We start from the raw sequence: 10,739 nt of genomic DNA, 5'->3' as shown, positions 1-10,739 counted from the left end.
CTTAAACTCACAAACAGCGAGATCATGACCTGAGCCAAAGTCGGACGCTTAACCCACTGAGCTACCCAAGCGCCCCCCATTTTTTTTTTAATTAAATTAAATTAAATTAAATTAATTTTGTTTTGTTTTCAAAATGAAAGGTTTTTAAAGATTGGGGCGGGGAGAGGGGGAAACAGGAATTTGTTAGCAAAAAATGCATTGTTTTAGACAAGGTTGCCCTCCTAAAGGGGATGGTAGGGGTCTATTAAGGGATTACCTCCTAGTATTGATCAGGAAATTCCAGTTGGACTGGTTAAAGGGTATATTCCTGGGGCATTGAAACTGTTGTTGGGTTAGGTGTTAAGTCTTGGTTGACTGAAACAAGGCCTTAACATTAGTGACACCATTTGGGGCCTATGGTCTTCTTTAACAGAGTCCTGTGGCATTTCATGGAATCACTCTTCGTTCAGTCTTGAAGTGTGATGTTGACGTCCCAAAAGACCTGTATGCCCATGAGGCATTGCCAGGGTACCAACAGAATTCAGGAAGAAACCATAGCCATCAAAGAGGGCTATGCCTCTGGCCCTAAAATCTAAAATCCCCTGCAAGATGGCTTCCTTGCAGTCTGCTCTTTCCACCTTCCCCCACATTGTAGGCCAGCGAGAGCAGCAGGAGGGTGAATCAGACCCACCCACCATCCTTTGCAAATGCCTCTGAATGATATAACCGCACAGTGTTTATTTTACGAGGTCGTTCCCAAGTGTAACTTTATTCTGGCCAAAGGTACGCATTTATGCCAGCCTGACCCTGATAGAGAAATATCAGCCCTGGATTGTAAAGTAAGTAAATAAAACAAACACAGAAACAAGCTCATAAAATGTAAGTCAGGTCTCGTCACTCTCCGGCTCAGAACCGCCCACCCCCACCCTGTGGACTCCCCATAGCGCTAAGCATAAAACCCAAAGTCCTCGCCATGGGAAGGCCCCCACAGGAAACTCTTGATCTCATGACTTCCACACACCCCCGCCCTCCCCGCCAGCCTCAACACGCCCACCCCTGGCCGAGGCCCTGCCTCAGGGTCATTGTGCTTGCTGTTCTCTGCAAAAATCACACAATGTCGCCTTACCCACTTCTCTGATCAGCTCCTCTAAACTAGCTGCCTCCCTGCCGCTAGCGTCGCTCCGCGTTTCCTTACCCTGCTTCGTTTCATTCACAGTATTCATGTATATTCTCTTCTCCCCATTAGGAGACATGCTCCAGAAGGCCAGAGACTACCCTGTCCTGTGTCCCCGGCATCTGGAATAGGGGCCAGGGCACAGTAGGTGAGGTCTCTGCAAATGCTTGCTGAAGGAGGATGCCCAGCCCCGCCCCCCCCCCCCCCCCATGAACCCTGTGTGGCCTGTAACTAGGAACCGCCCCCTTCCCATTGTCATGATCTCTGTCCCTCCCCAGCTCTGAGGCGCTGCGTCTCCCACCAGCTGTGCCCCCCCCCCCCCGTTGGAAATTTTTACCGGAAGCTGGAAGGACAGCCACGTTCCCCTGCTGCGCTAAGAGGGGCTGAGAGGAAATTTCCACAAACTGTGGCTGGCAGCGGCCAGGGAGTCTGGGGAGGGCCCAGGGTTGCTTGTGAACGTCTGTGCCGGTCCCGTGCCCAGAGTGTGGTGTGCTGTGTGTTCACAGATCTGTTTCCAGATCTGTAGATCAGGAAGGCCATTGGTGCTTCCTGCACAGCAGGGGCTCCAGCTTGCTGGGGCCTGGTCAGGTGCATCCCTGGAGCCAGAAGGATCTTCAGACGTCATGAAGTTCAATCCTTTCCTTTTCCAGATGGAGGAATTGAGGCCCAGAGAGGGGAAGCAATTTGTCCCCAGTCACAGGGAAAGTGACAGAGCGTGCACTTGAACTCACTGCACCTCCTGGGTTTTTGCTTCTCTTCTTCTCTTCCATTTTTTTTTTTAAATTTTTTTAATGTTTGTTCATTTTTGAGAGAAACAGAGCATGAGTGGGGGAAGGGCAGAGAGAGAGAGGGAGACACCATCTGAAGCAGGTTCCAGCACAGAGCCGGACGCGGGGCTTGAACTCACGAACTGCAAGATCATGACCTGAGCCAAAGCCAGATGCTTAATTGACTGAGCCACCTGGGTGCCCCTTCTCTTCCATTCTTGCCCTCCTGCCCTTCCCTCCCACCAGTCTCCAATGAGTCTTTTCCCAAGTGCCACTTTGGGCCAGCCCGCTGGGAGCTCGGGCTCCCTGGGGCCATGTCACTGCCACTCCTATCAGACCCCCAGAGCTGCCTACCTCTCCTCCACGCACCCCATCCCTGCCAGGACCCCTGCTGCAATGCCCAGGCTGCTCTCCATACCAGTTAGATCAGGGTGTTTGGGGTGGGATACAGGCATTGGTATATTTTAAACATCCTGGGTGATTTCATTTGTAGCAGGGTTTGGAAACCACTGTTTTAGCCTCGATTAATGGCATCTCCACCTCCTGTCCCAGGGCCCCAGGTTGCAGATCACCTAGTGACTTGTTTTTTTTTTTTTTTTCTCCAGATTTACTTTCTGGATTCATGGGTCCCATGACCAGTCCTGTGTCCCTCCTGCTTCTGCCCTTTTCTCCAAACCTGGGCCTCCCGTCTGCCTAGATTGCCTGCTAGGCACCCACTAAGTACTCGCTGTTAATGATGGTAATGACCTCAGTCTGGCCAAGAGGATCCTTGATGTGAAAGAAGGAAAAGGGCTTTGGGGGTCGAGAAAACTTGGATTCTAACGCTAGCCAGTTCTGCTTGCTGCCTGGGCCTCAGTTTATTCATCTTGAAGGCGGATGGGGTGGGGGTAAAATGCCTGCCTGGTAGTCTGTTGTAAGGATCAAAGATCCTATGACTGTGAGGGCCCAGCAGCTCACCAACCAGCTGCTCTGGGAATAGGCTTCTCCTGCCTGCCGGTGGCAAACGATGACTGTTTCCATGGTGGAAAGGAAGGTGTGAGCCTCCCGAAAAGGATCTTACCCAAGGGGTTTCCTCCAAGACAGGACAACTACAGCAGAACAGGGAATGGGGGTGCAGAAACCGAGGGGGGTGGTCAGGAGAGATCCACTAGGGAGTACCACCACCCTCTGCCTGGGAATGCTGGGGGAGGTCCCTGGGGGGGGCGTTCCCTTGGGAGCCCGCGAAGGGCCCCATGGGAACAGAATCAGCATTTGGGTACCTCCCATGCCCAGAGGCACCAATGCCTGATTACAACCACACCAGCGTTGGCATTTTCAACCTGTCTCTTCCTCTGAGCTATCAGGGAGGAGAAGCTTGAGACTGAATAGAACAGAAAAACAATAGTAAACAGGACCAGACTTTTTAATACTTGGAAAATGAGCTTGTGTCTGTACTATGTACCCCCAGGACAGAGAAGCCACAAGCAGGCACAGATGTCTCCAGAGAAGCTAACGGGGCTCTGACAAGAAAGAATCGAGGGGGTGGGACACCTGGGTGGTTCAATTAGTTAAATATCCAACTCTTAATTTCACCTCAGGTTGTGATCTCACGGTTTGTGAGATCGAGCCCTGAGTAGGGCTCTGTACTGATAGCACGTAGCCTGCTTGGGATTCTCTCTCTCTCTTTCCCTCTCTCTTAAAATAAACATTAAAAAAAAAAAAAGAATTGAGGGGTTGCCTGTGCCACACTAGATCTAGCTAATTCAATGACTGCTTCCCCTGGGGTTTGTCTGGTGAACCCAGTCTGTGCCAGGCCCTGATGGGGCCCCTGCCAAATGCCCGTGTGGCCTTGACCCTTTCTTTCTCTGGGCCTCTATTTCTTCCAGCTGTGAAATGCCTCCCTTTTCCGAGGGCCCTACCAGACTTAGCCAGTCCGTGTGAAAAAGGATTTGAGGTCTCTCGTCCCAAGTGGGAAAATTAAATGTATCCCAAGCAGTTAGCTCAGGTGGGCCATAGGGGGCCAGTCAGGCAATGGGTCTGAAATCAGGCAGCATGGCCGACAAATGATCTCCTCTGCACAATGAGAAAATATAAAAATTTAAATCTTTAATTTAAAGATGTTGATGGCAATGTCATTCTGCACAGCTTTTTTGAGACATATTCTAACATACTATAAGCTTTACCTCTCGTATGTGTACAATTCCAGATTTTCGGGACGTTTACAGAGTAATGTAACCATCACCACAGTCTAATTTGAGAACATTCCATCATCTGAAGGAGATCTCCCGTGTCTGTTCCCACCCCCACCGCTGGCAACTGCTAACCTACCTTCCGCCTCAGAGATTCCCCTCTTCTGGCCAGCTCGTGGAAATAGAATCACGCATTATGGTCTTTGCACCTACCTGCTTTCACAGAGCGTAATGTTTGCGAGGTTCGTCCATTTTTAGCATGCATCTTCTTTTTTTTTTTTTTTTTTTTTTTTTTTTTTTTTTTTTTTTTTTATGGCCAAAGAATATTCTATTGTACGGGCATGCCACATTGGATATTCGTCTGTTTATCATTGGTATATGTTAGGGTCGTTCCTGTTGCTGGGGGCTTATGATGAATAACGCTTCTATGAACATTCGTGTAGAATTCTCTGTGTGGACGCACGTTTTCAGTTCTCGTGGGTAGCTTCCTAGGTGTGGTGTTGTTGTGCATTCCTACAGTGACCAAGGATCCTGAGCACCTTGGCCTGTGCTGGATGGCCCTTGGGCATCCTCTTGGGTGAAATGTCAGTTCAGACCCTTTGCCCCATTTTTTAATTGAATTATTTATCTTTTTTTTTTTTAATTTTTTTTTTCAACGTTTTTATTTATTTTTGGGACAGAGAGAGACAGAGTATGAACGGGGGAGGGGCAGAGAGAGAGGGAGACACAGAATCGGAAACAGGCTCCAGGCTCCGAGCCATCAGCCCAGAGCCCGACGCGGGGCTCGAACTCACGGACCGCGAGATCGTGACCTGGCTGAAGTCGGGCGCTTAACCGACTGCGCCACCCAGGCGCCCCTGAATTATTTATCTTTTTATTGAGTTTGAGTTCTGTATATATTCTAGTAGATATATCTAGTAGATACATGATGTTTGCAAATCTTTTCTCCTAGGCTGACTTATCTTTTTTTTTAGTTAGCTTATCGTAAATGTAAGGGTTTATTTCTGGACTCTCGTTCTGTTCCATTGATCTAGGTCTATTCATATGCCAGCAACATAGTGTTTTACTTGAGTAGCTTGAAAGTCTATTTTGAAATCAGGAAGTCCTCTACTTTGTTCTCCTTTTTCAGAATTGTTTTAACTAACTTGGGTCCTTTGCATTGTCATATACATATTAGGATCAGCTTGTCGATTTCTACAAAAAATGTCTGCTGGGAGCTTGATACGGATTGAATATATATGTCAATTTGGAGAGAACTGCTGTCATAACAATATTGAGTCTTTCAGTCCATGAACATAGACTGTCTCTCCACATATTTATACCTTTTAAGATTTCTTTCAGCAAGGGCCACCTGGCTGGCTTAGTCGGTGGAGTATACAACTCTTAATCTTGGAGCTGTGAGTTTGAGTCCCATGTTGGGGGTAGAGTTTACCTTAAAAAAAGTTTTTCAGGGGTGCCTGGGTGGCGCAGTCGGTTAAGCGTCCGACTTCAGCCAGGTCACGATCTCGCGGTCCGGGAGTTCGAGCCCCACGTCGGGCTCTGGGCTGATGGCTCGGAGCCTGGAGCCTGTTTCCGATTCTGTGTCTCCCTCTCTCTCTGCCCCTCCCCCGTTCATGCTCTGTCTCTCTCTGTCCCAAAAATAAATAAACGTTGAAAAAGAAAAAAAAAAGTTTTTCAACCAGGTTGTGAGGTATGGTGTTTAAGACGTTTGTCTCAGGGTTTCCCCTTTTAGCCTCCTCTTCTATTTTTCTCAGCCCAATAAATGGACAGGAGAGGAGGAACTAAGGAGAAAAGGGTGCGCATCTCTCAAAGGGCCTAAACAAAAGGGAATAGGTTCAGAGGCAGGCACCTGCTGAGGTTTATTAGAGACCCTCTACTTGGGCTGTATTAGCACTCCAAGGCAGATGCCTTATACCAGGGGGGTGAGCACCGAGAGTGTAGGTCTGAGGACACAGAGAGATTCACTCCCAATCTGGAGAGTGGTTTCTCCGAGCTGATAAAGAGGAGGGACTGGGAAGAGCACCTACCAATTAGGACGACACAGGAAAGGGGGCTAAGGGGCTGAAGGAGCCTGGAGCGCTTGCGTTGTAAGAATCTTTTCTCCAGGGTCCTGACCCTTTGCAATAATAGCAGAAATGGGGGGGGGGGAGGGGAGTTTGGTTTTGTTGAGGGGACTTGATTTGCTGGAGTTGAAAATTAACAATTTTAGTGGTCTTGCTTTTAATGTTTATTTATTTTTGAGAGAAGGAGAGAGTGAGAGTGGGGGGGGAGGGGCAGAGAGAGAGAGAGAGAGAGAGAGAGGGAGACACAGAATCTGAAGCAGGCTCCAGGCTCTGAGCTGTCAGCACAGAGCCCAACATGGGGCTTGAATTCACAGACCAGGAGATCACGACCTGAGCCGAAGTTGGGAGCTCAACTGACTGAGCCATCCAGGTGCCCCAAATTTTAGTGGTCTTTCTTTTAGGTGACTCATCTAAGTCACCTAAACTTATAAGTGAGCTGGTTTGCCAACTTAAATCTGGAGTGGACATAGTTTCCTGTTCCATCCTGGTCCTTTTAACTAAAAGAGAAAGGTCCTGGTTTAACCCACTAATAAACAGAGTGAAATTCTCCTCAGGCAGATTCAACATCTAAAGGAAGATCAGGATTTTCTTCAAAGACAATTTGGAGTCAGCGGTAGTAGTTGCAAACAGGTTCATAAGGTTTTTGTGTGCAAGCCCGAATTTTGTGAAATTTGTTCCGATCAGTGGGCTGAGGAAAAGCCACTGTAAATATTTCACGGACATTTCCAGGGAGTTTTCTGGCATCAGGCTCATTTTATCCAATGTTTGGCCTGGTCCTCACTGAAAAGCATATGGATATAAATCTGATTAGAAACCAGGCTGGTGAGCGCCTGGCTGGCTCAGTCAGTAGAGCATGCGACTCATGATCTCCAGGTTGTGAGTTCGAGCCCCATGTTGGATGTAGAGATTACTTAAAAAATAAATCTTAAAAAAAAAAAAAAAAAAAAAGAAGCCAGGTTGGTGAGTTTGAATACCTGTTAATTCTTCAGCAAAGCTATGGACATCCTCTGTCACTTTAGGAAACTCTTTTAACTATGGCTTGCAATCTGGCCTTTGTCCAGGGAACATGAAAAAACTATAGGGTTATTTGGAACCTCGAAGGCCCTAACTAAACGGGGCAGGTTTTAATAGGTTCAGGAGGGAAGGACGCAGGGAGAGGTTTGGGGAAAAGGGAAGTTCAGTGAAAGGATGGGGGGAGGGTCGGTGCAGAGGAGAGGGGGCTGGTGCACAGGGAATAGGGGGATGTGGCACCAGCAGTGGGGCGGGAGCCCAAGCATGTCTTGAGGCAGAGAAGACGGGAGAGGAGAAGAGGAGCCCTTTTATTCTTTCTTTGCCTCAGTCTAGAAATTGTATTTTGCAGAGAGGCAATTTTAGACCGCTGATCATGTTTGGAAGCTTCAAAATACCTATCAAAATAGGCATCCCATGCTGTTTTGACAATTTTAATTTTAATTTTTTTAAATGTTTATTTATTTTGAGAGAGAGAGAGAGAGAGAGTGGGTGGGGGAGGGACAGAGAGAGAGGGAGAGAATCCCAAGTAGCCGACTGAGCCACCGAGGCACCCGTTTTGACAATTTTAGAGCCATGACTGTCCAGTCCAGTTTCGAGAAACGTAAGTTTGGGGAGATTGAAAGTCTCCCGTAATGACCATTGGTGTTCGAACCTACTTTCGGTTAAGTGATCTGTTGAGTTCGAAATGCAGGTGAGGAGGGGTGTCCGGGGGGCTCAGTCGGTAAGCCTTTGAATCTTCATTTTTGCTCAGGTCTTGATCTCATGATCGATCAAGCCCTGAATTGGGTTCTGTGCTGTCAGCACACAGTCTGCTTAAGATTCTGTCTCTCTCTCTCTCTCTCTCTCTCTCTCTCTCTCTCTGCCCCTCCCCCGCTCTCTGTCTCTCTCAAAGTAAATAAACATTAAAAACAAAATGCACGTGAGGAGGAACAGCAGGTTCTAAATGTTAATGTTTATTTTTTTTATTTTGAGAGCGAGCGAGCGAGTGGAGGAGGGGCAGAGAGAGGAGAGAGAATCCCAAGCAGGCTTTGCACCATCAGCACGGAGCCGGATGAGGGGCTTGAACTCATGAACCGTGAGATCATGACCTGAGTGAAGCTGGACGCTCAACCAACTGAGCCACCCAGGCCTCCCTATTTATTTACTTATATTTTTAAAATATTTTATTTTTTAAGTAATCTCTACACCCAATGTGGGGCTCCTGAGATCAAGAGTCACATGCTCTACCGACTGAGCCAACCAGGTGCTCCATCAGATAAGGTGACATTTCAACAGACACCTGAAGGCATTGGGGCAGCAGACAGAAGTTCAGCTGTTTGGAGCCAGGACCAGCTTCTCGGCCATGTGACCCACGCAGTCGCACAGGACTTTGTGGTCAGGAGAGTCCCCATGCTTGGTTTCACGTTCTGTTCTTACTATATTGACATTCTTAGTTTTTGAACAAAGACTTGCATTTTCATTTTGTAGAGGGCCCCAGACTCATGCCGGTCCTATCTGGGGCAAAGTGAGTTCCAGGCAGAGGGAGTATCAAGTGGAAAGGTCAGGAGGTAGGAATGTGTTGGCAACCTGGAGTCTGGAGTAGGAGAGAAGTGCATGGTTATCTTCTGTATTTCTGCCCTTTGAGCCCTCATTTTCGCCCCGGCTGCTCGCTGAGGTTCTGACCTGTTCAGGGCTGCCCGGGAGGGCACGTGGAAGGGGCAGTGAGATTACAGGTTCAGGAAAGGTCTGCCTTACCCTGTATTTGTCCTGAGCTCTCCAGACTCGGCAGGTGTTTCAAGCTTTTATTTGGTGGGGGAAGGGGTGGTCCTGGGAGCCCTGGTCTCGTCTTCCCTCAAAGCAGAGCCTGAGACAGAGACTTAGACACGAGTAGTTTGCTTGGGAGGTGACCCCAGAAAGCGGGAAGGGAGGGAGTAGGGAGACAGAGAGGAGGAAGCAGGCAAAGCACAAAGGAGGGTGGGGGGTATCTTCTAGGTTGCTGCTTTCGGTCGGTCTCCTGGGCTCCAGAAAGCCTGGCGCAGACAGAATGCCTCCCAGAGTTGTCTTCTTCTGAGCAGGAGGCTGGAGCTTTCTCCAACAGCTTCCATGAGTGCTGCTCTCGGGGCGCTAACAGCCTGCACTTCTAGTCTGCACCTAAACCGGCAGGCTGAGCTAAGGCTTCCAGGAGAGCCGAGAGGCTGGAGAGCAGAGGCATGCCCGCTGGAGTGGGGCTGAGGTCAGCGGGCATGGGACTGCCCACTCGTGCCGAAGCTGAAATCTGTGGTGAGCCGTGACGGTGTGGCCCGGGCCACTCTTGTGGGGACAGTCACCATGGGGGCTCATCTGCGGATCCCTTGAGGAGGGCCAGCTGTTTACGATGGCTCTCACAATTGCAGGACACCCCGGGACACCTCCAGCCACTTTCTGCTGAGATCTCATGGCCCCTACGGGAGATTCTGGGGCTGGATCTAAGGCCGCCTCTCTCCCGTGGCGCAGTTCAGGCGTGGGGGCAGCACATACCCGTGTCCTGCTTCCGTGGAAATGCAGTTAGTTCCCTCTACCACTGGCCTCCACTCTGCTTCTGGCAGCCCGTCCCCTTTGGGGCTTGCGGGCAAGAGTCAGACACCCGGCCATGGAGTCCCAGGGGACACCCCCGACCTCTCTGGTGTCCTTGAAACCCCCTCACCCCATCCCACCCAAAGAAAACCCTCTCTCTAATCTCGGACTCCAGTCTCCACACTGCCTTCAGGATAAAGCCCTCCACCTTGGCAAGGCTCTCTTCTTTCCAGCCCCTCCCTGCCTTTCGAATGCCATCTGTTGCCTGCCGGTCCTCTGTGCCCCAGCCCCAGCACATGATGGCTCATTTCGGAAACTCACCCCGCCATTCATACCTCTGCACCTTTGCGTATGCCGTTCCCCCTGTCTAGAAAGTCCTTTCCCTCCTCATGACTTGGGGAACTCTTCCTCATCCTGTAAGCCTCTCTCCAAGTGGACTTTAGGCAGAGAATTTCTGTAGGCAATCAGTACCCCCCTGTGCCCCCACTGCACCATGCACAGTTGAAACTGTGGTCTTGGGTCAGACCCTCTGGGTTTGAATCCTGGCCCCGCTATGTGTATGAGTCAGGAATTATTTCAACCATGCTGTGTAACAAACCACCTAAACATTGGGGAGGGGGTGCTTATGACAAGCCTTTCCTTGTCCTCATTGGCAAAGGGAGGGAATAAAGCACTGAAATAGAGTAATAGTTGGCATTTGTTGAGCAAGCAGTCTCTGCCAGTCAGTGTGAGTACTTTTCATGGATTATTTCATTTACTCCTCATACCAACCCTATATGGAGGGTATTGACCTGTTTGAGAATGAATGAACTAGATACCCAGAGAGGTTACATAACTTGCCTGGGGGGAGGGGCAGAGCTAAGGTGTGAACCCAGACAGGATACACTCCTGTGTGTCACTGCTTTGCTGCCCCCAGTGAGCAGATGCCCTTGTTTGGGGGAAAAGATAAGAATGTGTTCAGGACAGTTCAGGCCACACATCCTTTCTCTTACTTTGGATGCGCTGAAGCCCTTCCCGGTGGTCTCCTGGCTCAGCGCCTGACTTC

The 10,739-nt window shown here is 49.4% G+C and overlaps 1 long non-coding RNA gene across 1 annotated transcript; it reads left to right on the top strand.

The window, feature by feature from the left end:
* Positions 1–1,190: 1,190 nt before the first annotated feature.
* On the top strand, positions 1,191–4,348 carry LOC123379523. The gene is made up of 3 exons (XR_006584049.1): positions 1,191–1,301; positions 2,526–2,659; positions 4,106–4,348. It is a non-coding gene; the product is annotated as an uncharacterized LOC123379523 (long non-coding RNA).
* Positions 4,349–10,739: the final 6,391 nt, after the last annotated feature.

This window comes from Felis catus, chromosome C1 (assembly GCF_018350175.1).
Source record: "Felis catus isolate Fca126 chromosome C1, F.catus_Fca126_mat1.0, whole genome shotgun sequence".
Classification (NCBI taxonomy): Eukaryota; Metazoa; Chordata; class Mammalia; order Carnivora; family Felidae; genus Felis; species Felis catus.
Note: the sequence above shows the minus strand (reverse complement) of the source record. Positions and strands in the feature narration are given on the sequence as shown.